Source organism: Bacillus rossius, chromosome 2 (genome assembly GCF_032445375.1).
Source record: "Bacillus rossius redtenbacheri isolate Brsri chromosome 2, Brsri_v3, whole genome shotgun sequence".
Taxonomy (NCBI): Eukaryota; Metazoa; Arthropoda; class Insecta; order Phasmatodea; family Bacillidae; genus Bacillus; species Bacillus rossius.
Window position 1 is genome coordinate 49,946,816 of NC_086331.1, and position 13,225 is coordinate 49,960,040.

Here is a 13,225-nt window from a genome sequence, read left to right on the forward strand (position 1 = left end):
TGTTTCATTCGGTTGTAAAATATTTTTTAAGTAATCTTCAATATCGCTAATTTCGTAACATCCAACGGGTATTTTTATTTCTTTAAAATTGTTTTCATCAGACTGTCTGTATCTGAAAACATTATTCGTTTCGTCGACATTAGCTATAGAATTAAAAGTTTGTAAATCCGTCAGCGCAACTGACCAGTTTCCGTACAGTTGTATTGGTGGAAAGAATATAGAACTTAATTCGCTGCTCGTGCCAGACAATATCGCCGTAATACTCATGTTTGTAACTAACTGACTAATAAATTTACATGCAGCTGTTTATATACTTTTTTACACGTGAAAAGTTTTACCTGTAGAGTTTTCAAAGTATCACAGCACTCTAGGAAATAAAGTAGCAAGCTGTGGTTGCAGAAAGTTGTTAGAGAGGTCGTTAAATAACCTCCTGGCGTGTCACAGCTCGTCGGGGAACGTGTGCGTATTTCGTGTACGTCAGAGTTGCGGAATGCGCACCCCAGTTTGCGGAGACTATCATTAGTCGCGCAGATGTTTCACGTAAGGTTTGGTGACGACACACTGGTGACTGTCTGCGGCTGCTACATGAAATATTTCACGAATATTTCGACAGAAATATTAAGCATAGTTTTCCGCAAATTTCAGAGTTAAAATTTTGTTCCCTATTGTAATTGTATGATATTTTTACGCCTTTTAAATAAATTACGAGTTCTCTTGGAGGCTTTAAATCCCCGAAACTATCAAAGTAAATTACTTTTTTACCTCGTTTCACATATGCCGTCCAGTGAGTACCTTCGTTACTGTTACTATCTAAATTAACAATTGAAGATTCGTTAACATTAGGTTTTTCTGGCATTCCATCTCTCATAAAAACTCCTCTAAAGTTCTTTATTTTTAGTTTATGAGCATATTTTATTAATTCTGTGTTTGATAATGCTCGAGTCGGTATTGAGTTTATAACTTCTTGTTTTTCCGATGTTTTTTCTTTATTTTTCCACCTCCTTTTGCATATGGACGAAGAAACATCCCCTTTCCGTTTTTTGAACTTATAGCTAGTGCCTCCATCTTCTCGTTGTGGCGTCTGGCTTCTTCCAAGTTTTTTTTATTGGTCTTTGCCGAGTTAATTGTTCTAACTACACCGCTTCCCGCACCGACCAATCCTGCTAGTGCGGCAATGGCAGGTAGAAGTGGTAAGAATCCACCCTTCTTGACTCGTTTCTTAATAGTTTTTTTTACTTTTCGTTTTCTCTTGAGTCCCATACCAAGTTTCACTTTTGAATTCATGATTTTCGAAACAGCAAATGAAGCTAGCCTTTCGCCTAGTTTAGTATCGCCTGCCTTGTACAAATTCTCCGCTGCCTGCGATAGGATTTTGTCAGCCTCGTGCCGGTCTTTTAAATCAACGCTTTTACTATATGCAACGTCGTGGTTTTTACAAAAATTATCAAGTTTGTTTACACCTTTATCTCCTCGCCTAAGTCTCTTAGCTAATTTCGTGCCCGGACCACAGTAGTTATAGCCTGGAATGTGTAATTCGAATGGTAGTTTGTTTATCAAACTATTAACTAATCCGCCACCAAGTTTAGACTTACTCTCACAAGTCATTGAAGCTTACTGAAGGGAAACATATAAATACAGGTCCTTATATACCTGTGTTGATCAGTTGCAAACTAATTGTTGAAGTAGTTACATCACCTGAGTCAGAATGTTTTACTTGTGTAAATACTGTAAGAAATGTTTTGGTTTAAAACAGAATGCTTCCCATCATGAAAAACACGTGTGTTTAAAGAATTATTCGTACCGCGTGTTTCGATGTCCTAAATGTTACCGCGAATTCAAGAGAGTTAGTAACTTGCGAAAACATAGTATTACTTGTACGGACAAGCAAAAGCAGTGTAGTATTTCTGACACTCATGTCTCAAATACTAATCTTCATATTTCAAACATTGATGAAGTAATAACTGAAAGTTTAGGGTGCGGTATGAAAATTATAAAACCTAATTTAACTTTACCTGTGAAAATATCAGAAGTCGACAAAAGATATAGTAGTGCTCTACATTGTAGACATGGCAGCTTACTTCCAAATACTGTAAGATGTATCATTGCAGGGCCCTCTGGGTGCGGGAAAACGTGTGTGCTCATGAGCTTGCTAGAACATCCGAATGGTTTACGTTTTCAAAACATTTACATTTACTCGAAATCCTTACAACAGCCTAAATATGTACGGCTCGGTTACATACTAAAATCTATTGATGGTATGGGGTACTATCCTTATAGCGATAACGATGCAATCATTCCCCCCGAAGAAGCTAAACATAACTCTGTTTTTATTTTTGACGATGTGGCTAGCGAAAAGCAGGGAAATATTCAAAGATACTTTTCAATGGGTCGACACTCGCACGTAGATTGCATATACTTGTGTCAAACATACTCCAGAATACCGAAACATCTTCTAAGAGATAATGCGAACATTATTATTCTATTCAAAATGGATGATCTAAACCTTAAACATGCATACGAAGACCACATTTCGAGCGATATGACATTTAACGAGTTTAAACAAATGTGTTCCGTGTGTTGGAGTGATAAGTACGGTTTCCTCTCGATTTTCAAGGATTTTCCACTATATAAAGGACGTTTCAGAAGGCAATTGGATCAGTATATTGTTAGAGATGACTGACTCCATAAGTAAGTTCGGACATAGTGCCATGAAACGCGTGCGTGAAAACATTAGTATTACAGAAATGCGAGATGGGAACTTGTCGGCAAATGGTAAATTATTACGCAATCTAGGGCAGCCTGTACATTCTAACGATGCTAGCACTAAACAGTACGTGCAGGAAATAAACTCACAAACACTACAAGGGCTGAAACTAGTTGTGGACTCTACGAATGAAAAACAAAATGAAAATTTTGTACGTTTGTTTACTAACATAAGAAATGTGTTTGATGAAATTCTAACCAAAAAACTTGAAATTGTAATGGATGACTTAAATGAGAAAATATTGGCTCTGAGTCATGATGACGAATTATTTAGACACTGCGAACACATGCGTGAAACGATACTTAAACAAAATGACGAAATGAAACCTGTAATTGAAAAAGGTTTTATGAATTTACATGAAAAGTTTCTGTCCGAAATGAGTGTTCGCATGGATAAGTTGGAAAAATATGTGGCTAATAAGCCTTTACAAGATTCTAAACTTTTACCTCAAAAGGGAAGAAAGTAAGTCTCATAAAAGGTATATAAATGGACGATGATTAGTTTAAGCCGCACTGTATTACCATGTCTGAATCTACGAAAGAGCTGCATGATATAATCAAGAGTATTCGTGAAAAATATTTACTTGCTAAGAAGGAAAAATTAGGTTGTGATATTATTAATGAAAGAATATTCGAGCCAATTACTTCGCGCTTAGATAATATAAAACATGAAAACATATCTCCTACCCTTGTTAAAACTGAGAAAGTTTTAACTGAAGCTAAAGAAAAACCACCTGTTAAAATCTTACGTCGAAAGCGGAAGATCGTACACGTAAACGAAGAAGATGTTCCTATTTCATATTTAGTACAGCATAAAAAAATACGTTCGTCAGAAAATGCTTCTACATACTTGTCATGTACTTCACGCAAAGGTGATCCTACTTATGGTGTTTTTAAACGTAATAAGAAGTGGTATATGGGAAAATTAGAAGTGCATTTTTTACCAGGTGATAATATTAAAGTAGGAGGATTTACTACGACCGGGACACCTGGACTTTATGATTTGCTATTTCTTAAAGATCCTCAGCGATATACTAATGAAGATTTAGATCGATATAAGCAAATGTTGAAAACTACAAGTGCTCATTACAAAAATAACTGTTCGAAAACTAATTCGTTTAAAGACGAGAATCATATAAAATACGATGTCATATCTAAAATGTTCCCTGAAGTAGGTACTGTAACAGGATCGGGATTAGTTAGTAAATTATTTGATAATAAAAAACTGTCTTACATATTTTGGAATGACCCGAATGAGCTGGTAAATCGTCTCCGCTTGCTGCTAGCTTCTAAAGAAGCAGGGAATACTTCTCATCAAAACGAAATAATATCCATACTTGAAGAACTACAGGAAGACGGATACATCCCGAAATGAGCCGTCGAGCCATTGCAAAGGAGTTACATAGGCCTGCGCGACGCACTTTTCCTAGACGAAGTATTCTGACATTAGGGCTTTTAGACTTATTTCAGGCCGATTTGGTTGAAATGATTCCTTATTCTAAAGTGAATGGCGGGTATAAGTATCTTCTTACTGTTATAGATGTTTATTCTAAACGAGCGTGGGCAGAGCCTGTAAAAAGTAAAAACGCTAATGATGTGACTTTAGCTATGGAGCGCGTTTTAAAATTAAGTTCCGTACCTAAGAACTTACAGACTGATGCAGGAAAGGAATTTTATAATAGTAAATTTCGCGCTCTTATGAAAAAACACGGAATCAACCATTATTCTACGTTCACCGAGATAAAAGGTGGAGTGGTCGAACGTTTTAATCGTACTTTAAAAGAAGCTATGTGGAGGGAGTTCACAGCAAAAGGCAGTTATAAGTGGATTGATATGTTACCGTCATTATTAAATGAATATAACAGCAGAAAACATCGAACAATTGGTATGGCTCCGACTGATGTAAAAGACAACTCGCTCCTGAAAACGATTTATTCTAACATAAATAAACTAGAGTTTAAAAAGCCAAAAGCCCAAGTTGGGGAATTTGTACGCATTTCTAAATATAAACGTACATTTGAGAAAGGTTACACTCCTAATTGGTCGACTGAGATCTTTCGTATTTTTAAAATACGTAATTACCGTCCGAGATGTTACTACTTGGAAGATTTACGAGGTTCACCGATACGTGGTGGATTCTACGAGGAAGAAATTCAACCTACCAAGTACCTGAATGATTATTTAGTAGAAAAAGTAATAAGACGTAAAGATGATAGTTTGTTTGTGAAGTGGTTAGGTTTTGATAAATCTGAAAACAGCTGGATAAAAACTACTGATGTTTTGTAAATTATAATATTGTACATTTTTATGTATTGTAATATTTACGTTTAATAAATACATGTTGTAAATAATTGTTTTATTTATTTCCGTACTGTATAAACCTTTTTCTTTAGCGTCGGAGCACTTGCGGGTGGTACTTAAAATGGTATTAGGAGGCTGGAACGAGCGGCGACAGGCTCGGGCTATTAGGGGCGTTGAAGGGCTGTGACAGGGCAGGAGTAGGTACGTCAGAGGGTGTACGTCACGAGGGAGCACGTTCTCAGACAGGTCTAACAAGGAGGGGCGTGGGGGGAAGGGGTGTCATATAACTGTAGACGGCTAGGAGCAGGCTTCAGTTGTATCAGATACGGGAGATATACTAAAAAAGACACATGTCTTTACACGAAAGCTATGTCGAGCATGCCTGTTCGAGTGTGGAGGAAGGTCTAGCTGTATTTCAATAAATATAATTTTACCTACATACTGCTTATTATTTTAAATATAGAACCTTTATTCAAGTTAATCAAAATTTAAAAAATGTGAAATTGTACGCAAACATTAAAATATCTGCTTCCATGCAGCTTTTAAACACGAGTACGCAAACACGGACTCTGAAAAATTTCTGGTCCGCTAAGATGGAGTAATAAATTTATATTTTTTTAAAATTATAATTACTTTAACTATCACATCCGCAGCAATGAAATAATAACATATATGTTAGTTAAAACCTGTAAATGATTATGCCTTTAAGAATAAATGGTTGTCACAACAACAAAATAACTGAGGATTTTATGGTCTATAAGGATCATAACAACATTGGTACGGGATAGAAAGTCGACCTTAGATACACTAAGGTGCTTTAGGATGGTGATGACATCATCGGATGAAATCAATATGGCGGAATCCAGGATGGCTGCCTCCAGCAGACGATAATGGTTTAGATTATTGTTTTTATAATAAATTTATTTTAAAAGATGGTGGTGTTACGAAAAATTGCGACAGGGATGAGCGGGGTGTTCGATGATGTAATCGTAATGTAGAAGAGTGGGGCGCTCGATGATGTAAACGTAATGTATAGGAGTGTGGTGCTAGATAATTGTAACATTTAATTAAAATTAAATCATTAATTTTTATTTTTTAAATTAAAATCGGATAATAAATAAGGATTTTCAAGATGGCGGACATGACGTCATAATAAGGTGGAATGTTCTAGAAAACAAAATGGTCGACGGGGTCAAAGGTTAAAGTCAAATCCAAGATGGCCGCCGGAAGTGACATAATCCAAGATGACGGCCGGAAGTGACGTAATCCAAGATGGCCGCCGGAAGTGACATAATCCAAGATGGCCGCCGGAAGTGACATAATCCAAGATGACGGCCGGAAGTGACGTAATCCAAGATGGCCGCCGGAAGTGATGTAATCCAAGATGGCCGCCGGAAGTGACGTAATCCAAGATGGCGGCCGGAAGTGACGTAATCCAAGATGGCCGCCTCGAATCCCTGAATCCCCCACCACCCACCGGTGCACCAGGACCTACTATACTTACCTACTCTTGTACAAGCCAGAAATTTATGCATTTTTTTATTTTTTTTATTAATTTATTTTTATTTTTAAATATTTTTTCCTGTAATTTTATGATATCAAAGAAAACATGTGGTGGTTTTCTCCGAGTACTTCTGATTAATCTGGTCAATATTATGATGGTTTTCTCCGTGTGCTCCTGATTATTCTTGCCAATATTATGATGGTTTTCTCCGTGTGCTCCTGATTATTCTTGCCAATATTATGATGGTTTTCTCCGTGTGCTCCTGATTATTCTTGTCAATATTTTGATGGTTTTTCCCGTGTTCTTGCAATCATTCCTGTGGTTTCTTCAAGTGTTTCTGACTATTCTGAGAAACCGTTCTCTGCATGGATTTTTTTTTTTGTCTAATGAGACATGTCATTTGATTTGGAGTTACATTTAATTCGATAATTTCTGCTACTAAATCAAAACTTGCAATATTTTTATCAGGTGGAATTAAAAAATATCATTACTCAGTCAAATTAATATTACGCCATGAGACATCTGTGGAGCACCAACATGCAAGACGAACTTCCTTTTCCTTGGAGTCTAGCGAAGCCATCCTTCTTTTGCGATCGTTAGTGAGCATCCCGCATCCCGCATAAAAGAACTAAATATTATTTACCTGCAAGCAACATGTGGCGACATCTGTTGTTGAAAAGCAGAACTACATGCATAAAGTACTTTTGCATGAGATATATTAATTCTCGCTGATGAAATATGAAAAAATTTCTATTTAAGTATTGGATCTAATTTAATCACTCAATTGGTATCTGGCATTAGTCTCAGTAACTAATATGAATTCCGATTTGGGATCTGACGCTGTATCGAAAGAACATAGGTGTAAGTTTTGCAGTAAAGAGTTTATCTTGAGAAAGAATAAAAGACAACACGAGAAGAATGACTGTGTTAAAAATCCACTGCGCAATATGATAAGTTGTGTTCGATGTAGCAAGTCGTTTACGCGGAGAGAGAGCCTAAAAAGACATGGCAGAACTTGTAGCGCCAAGCCTGCGTACAAGCTAGAGGACAACGATGAATCTACTAGCCTAAGGAAGAGTGATCTGCATTACGACAATAATTTTCTTGGCTCTTCCGATCTCGTCAAAGAACTTAAATTGAAGGAGGTTGATGATTTACGGAAGAATGAAGACAATGGAAGAATCCTTAACGTGAAAAGTGAGAATATATTCCAGTCTAATTCAAGTAGATCTTTCCTACTTTGTAAATATGATGGACTCCTAAAAAGGAAGCATGAAGACGATGAAGACACTTCAACATCATCAACATCGAATTATTACGGTAAATTGGGTGAAGACGATTCCTTCTACGGTGATTGTTACAGTGACTCTGAGGCTGTTGACAAAGACACAGACTATGATGAAGCACCTAAAGCTGCCAAGATCGAAGAATGTTGCGGTGTCCTGAGACCGAAACGATGGAAACGAAGTGATATATTAAATAATTCTGATCAAGCTTGTGATGATCACCGTCTCAAACATGAAAGTTACCCTGAGGTTGGTGGTAAAACGGAAGACACCAGAGATCATAATATTTATTATAAAGGTGCAAGGAAGATGGTGGTAGAAGAGAATGATTACACATCATGGAAAGATCCAAACATATTGGTTGACCGGCTAAGACTTCTACATGGTTCGCTTTGTGCAGGAAACTATTCGTGCATCAAAGAAATATCCTTCATACTCAAGGAACTGAGGAATGCTGGCTACATACAATAATGGCTTGTTTTACTTGCATTTGTATAATGTAAAGCAATAAAATAAATAATTAAAATTATAAGAATTTAATGTTTTTTTTTTCTTGTATTCTGATTTCTAACTAAGACTTAGATATCGTAACTTGTGCTTCCTTTTTGCCTTTTTTTTGTTGATGGAGCTTCCAAATGTGCTGCCTTTTCGATGATGGTGCTTCCAAATGTGCTGCCTTTTCGTAGTCGGTGCTTCCAAATGTGCTGCCTTTTCGTTGTCGGAGCTGCCAAATGTGCTGTCTTTTCGTAGTCGGTGCTTCCAAATGTGCTGCCTTTTCGTTGTCGGTGCTGCCAAATGTGCTGCCTTTTCGTAGTCGGTGCTTCCAAATGTGCTGCCTTTTCGTAGTCGGTGCTTCCAAATGTGCTGCCTTTTCGTTGTCGGTGCTTCCAAATGTGCTGTTTTTTCGTAGTCGGTGCTTCCTAATGTGCTATCTTTTCGTAGTCGGTGCTTCTAAATGTGCTGCCTTTTCGTTGACGGTGCTGCCTAATGTGCTGCCTTTTCGTTGTCGGTGCTGTCAAATGTGCTGCCTTTTCGTAGTCGGTGCTTCCAAATGTGCTGCCTTTTCGTTGTCGGTGCTTCCAAATGTGCTGTTTTTTCGTAGTCGGTGCTTCCTATTGTGCTGCCTTTTCGTTGTCGGTGCTTCCTATTGTTTTTCCTTTTTTGAAGGTGCTTCCAAATGTGCTTCCTTTTTTGTTGATGGTGCTTCTATTTTTTAAATGTTGTTTTGACTCTAGTATTTTAGTAAATTGTTCTTGATTTGACTAGCGTATTATTCAAACCGGTTAATGTATATAAACGAGTCCTAGACAGCAGGACGCTCAGTTTGTTACTGCCGTCGACGGTGTACGGATCACCTAGTTTGTTTCTTCTGGTGCATAAGTCGCGTAATTGCCTGTTCTTGAGACTTCGATGGCATCTTTACCGACTTTAACGTCGTACTCGATGGAGGATGTACCATCGACTACGGGAACCATGACGTCGGCGCCGACGATGTTGGAGCAGATCCCGTTGGCAACGCCTCTGACAACACTGGAGGAGACTTCGATATGTGCGGTTCCACCATCAGCTGAATTTTCATCAGCATTGAATACTTCAATTAATGAAGAGCGTACTTCGCATCAGTGCAAATACTGTGGTGCATCATTTACTATTACCTCAAATGCTCGCAGACATGAAAGAAGCGGTTGTTCTAATAATGTTCAAAGAATACAATTTCAGTGCAATAAGTGCAATAAACTAATTTCACATCTCGATAGCTTACATCGACATTATAAAAAATGCTCCGAGAAGTATACTGAACATGGTTTTCGATTTGACTCATATGTTGTACCGGCTAATGAGACTATATAAGTGATATGAACTTCAGTCCGTCTCTGGCTGTGGTGATGATCGGATCGGATAGACATTTAAAGTCATGTAAAAGGCTTACTTCGTCCATTAAGAAGACTGTTTGAATCGTGGAATCCAAAAGGCTTTGGTAATTTGTCAGTGTTTTTTGTACTTGTAGAAGTGTATTGAATTTATGTAATAAAATTTTTTTAAAAGAATTTGTGGTGTTTTTATTTTCTCAAACCTAACACTTTTTTAGTATTTTTTTAAATTAAAGTTGTTTTGTATCGGCCAGGGATCGAACCAAGGACCTAAGTCGATCCAATCAATCATTATATGGATTACAAATTTATTTAATGAATTTTGAACTTTTTCCCGAATCTCTAGCATTACAATTACGAATTTCCAATATGGTGGTCTTGTTGTCTGATAGGATGATGGTGGTATATGATTTAAAGTCTCTTTACGAATGTTGAACATAGTTTATTGAAATTATTATTTTTTACATAAAATTAAACATTATTGCATCGATCGGGTATCGAACCGAGGACAGGAATCGATCGAATCAATATGTAAGTTAATGAGTGATTTATTTAATGAATTTTGGAACTTTTCCCGAATTTCTAGCTAAATAATTACGGATTTTCAAGATGGCGGCCAAATTTCAAGATGGTGGGTGTCACAGTACTAAATGATTACTGCACTCTAGCGGATAAGAACTAAACTAACATGACGTCAGCGCACTCTCGCCGACGAAAACAAGATGATGATGAATACCAGCATCGCAGACAAGATGGCGGTCATGACGTCATACTAGATGATGTTATATATGCTTTGAAAAAAAGTGGTGGGAGTCAGTCTGCCAGCACCCACCACGAGGGAAGGATCGGTCGTCATTTTTAATTTTTTTTTTGCACTCGTCAGGTTCGAACCGAGGACTCCGAACTCCGTGTCGTAAATGTTTGTTTTTTTAATAATTTTTATTGAAATTTTATTAAATGAATATTTTTATAATTTTTAAAAAAAATTTCATTAAAATCGGATAATAAATAAAAAAGTTAAAGATGGCGACCGTAACGGAAATTGCAACGGTGACGTCATTATCCAAGATGACATATTCCATGATGACGTGAGGCTTATCGGAGGCTGTCGACATGGATGCTTAAGCCTACATATGGACATTTCTAGCCGCCGGGATTTTTAAGGACTAAAAACGAGAAATTTTCCCTCGAAACGGGAATTTTTCCCTCGAAAAGAGAAATTTTTAATTTGTGGAATTTTTTAAGAATTTTTGGCGGAATTTTTTTCACAGAAATGGAAATTTTGAGGAAGTTTGGGCAAATTTTGCCCAATTTTGGCAAATTTTGACCCGTTTTGAGGATCAAATTCAAGGTCAAGGTCAAAGGTCAAGGTCACATCCATCCAAGATGGCCGCCGTGACGTCACAATCCAAGATGGCGGACACCGGCACCGGCACCACGCGCCAGCGCCATGTCCCCGGACCGTCATTCCTATACTACTGACGTACATTATACAATAAATTAAAAAAACTTATTGGTGGAAAATGACTTGAAAGTTTATGTATTTTGTCGCTCAAAGACTTGTTGAAACCTACAGCTTCGAAGCAATTCGATACCCCGAAGATCTTAATGAAATTTAAGAACCGTTACTAATACTTAGCTAACCAACATAGAGGATTTTGGGCTCTTTTGGGGAAAATCGAGACTGCCTAAAATGACTCATGCAAACTGAGTCAATAAAGGTGCTTCACCTACACCATTACAGACATCCTGCACTACGCCAAAATACTCTGACCCTTTGACCCCATAACACGTAACATTTTTGAAATATTATAATTTCCCCAAATTTAATGTTACTGACAATATTTCATTTTCGTGACTTTTTATTAATACATACACGACTATGTGAACTTGAACTTTACTACATACCCAAATGAGCCAAAAAAAACCCCCCCCCCCTCCCTTTATATACGCCTATGGACCTATCCTACTGTAAATTCATTTCATATATTTTCTTAAAATATAGGTACTCTATAATCTTTTATCTTTTCTGCACACATTACTTATTATTTTGTGGATGTGATTTGTAAAACTTTGATTCTTGCAAGGGCCGAACACGGAATGTCAACTTTCTAAAGTATTCTATATACATTTTTAAAGTTAGTAATGTATTATATATATTATATGTGTAAACTTTCTACTGTATTCCATATAAATACACACACACACACACATATATATGTAAACTTTCTAATGTATTCTATATACAACGTGTATCTAAAACATACTGACAAATTCTGGCAGAATATTCCTGGCGAAAATACAAGACGAAAACCTGTGTACCATACTTTTCTCGTAAATGGATTCGAAGATTTGAACCCCCCAAAATCAAATTTTCCTATTCTTGAATAACTTGCACTGCGTCTGATGATTTTGTAGAATGCAAATTTTTCACCACTATATACGTAGGTTGTAATGAACATCCTTCAATGAATATAATGGCAGTTCTGTTTTAGCACATTTTATCACCTGAAAAGCTAATAATAAATAAAAAAAACGGGGCAGGCATTACAAAGCACGTTTGCAAGGTGTAAAGTTTCCTTCCTAAAAAATCATATGCCACAGTTTACTTACTGATGATGTTAATTACAAGATATGGAAAATTCCATTTTCGGAGGTTCGTAACTCGATTTATGAGTAAAGTGGTTATTAGGCTTTCGTCTTGTATTCTTTCCAGAAACAGCCTGCCGAAGTTTGTACGTATGTTTAGATACTCGTTGTGTATATATGTCAACTTTATATGTATTCTATATATATATATATTGTGCTCAATAACCAAGAGTAAACTTACTTTGGTTATGTTACTGAACCTATAACTAGCCTATGGAAAGAAAACACTACGTAACATGAACCAGAAAAATCTAAAGTAAAACATAATTTTTCACTCAAATAATTACATGTTTCAATATTATTTTTCGATGGGCTCTTTCGTGGGCATCTTTATTGGGAGGCCGCGGTGTGCTAGGGATAATGGCTGTTGCTCATTAGCTGTTATAGTCTCTGTATCATATTTAGATATACGGTAGCTTCAATTACAGAATAGCCACTGAGCGACAGGCAGCAAGCCCTCCCACACCTTAGGCCGTGGCCTTCCACCATAGACGGTCATGGCTCTTAACGACACATATAATTTATTCTAATATTTGCCGCAATATAGATACACTACTTAAAATATAACAAGACTCTCTGGAAAAGGATTGAAACCCAGGCCACCGCGAATGCGAGTTCACTAATTGTACCTTCAGAGGTAGTATATAGGTGGGTAGTTACCACGACCATGTTCTAGGTTATATGAGAAGAGACATACGTTTCCTTTCTGTAGCGAGAAGTTGGCTCAATTTCAACATACCTAACACAATGATAATATAGTGAACTGTCATTCAATTTCGAAAAACCTATATGGTAATATTTTGTATTCAGAAATAACTTCCATTGAGATAAAGTCCATGTTGTCCGAATTT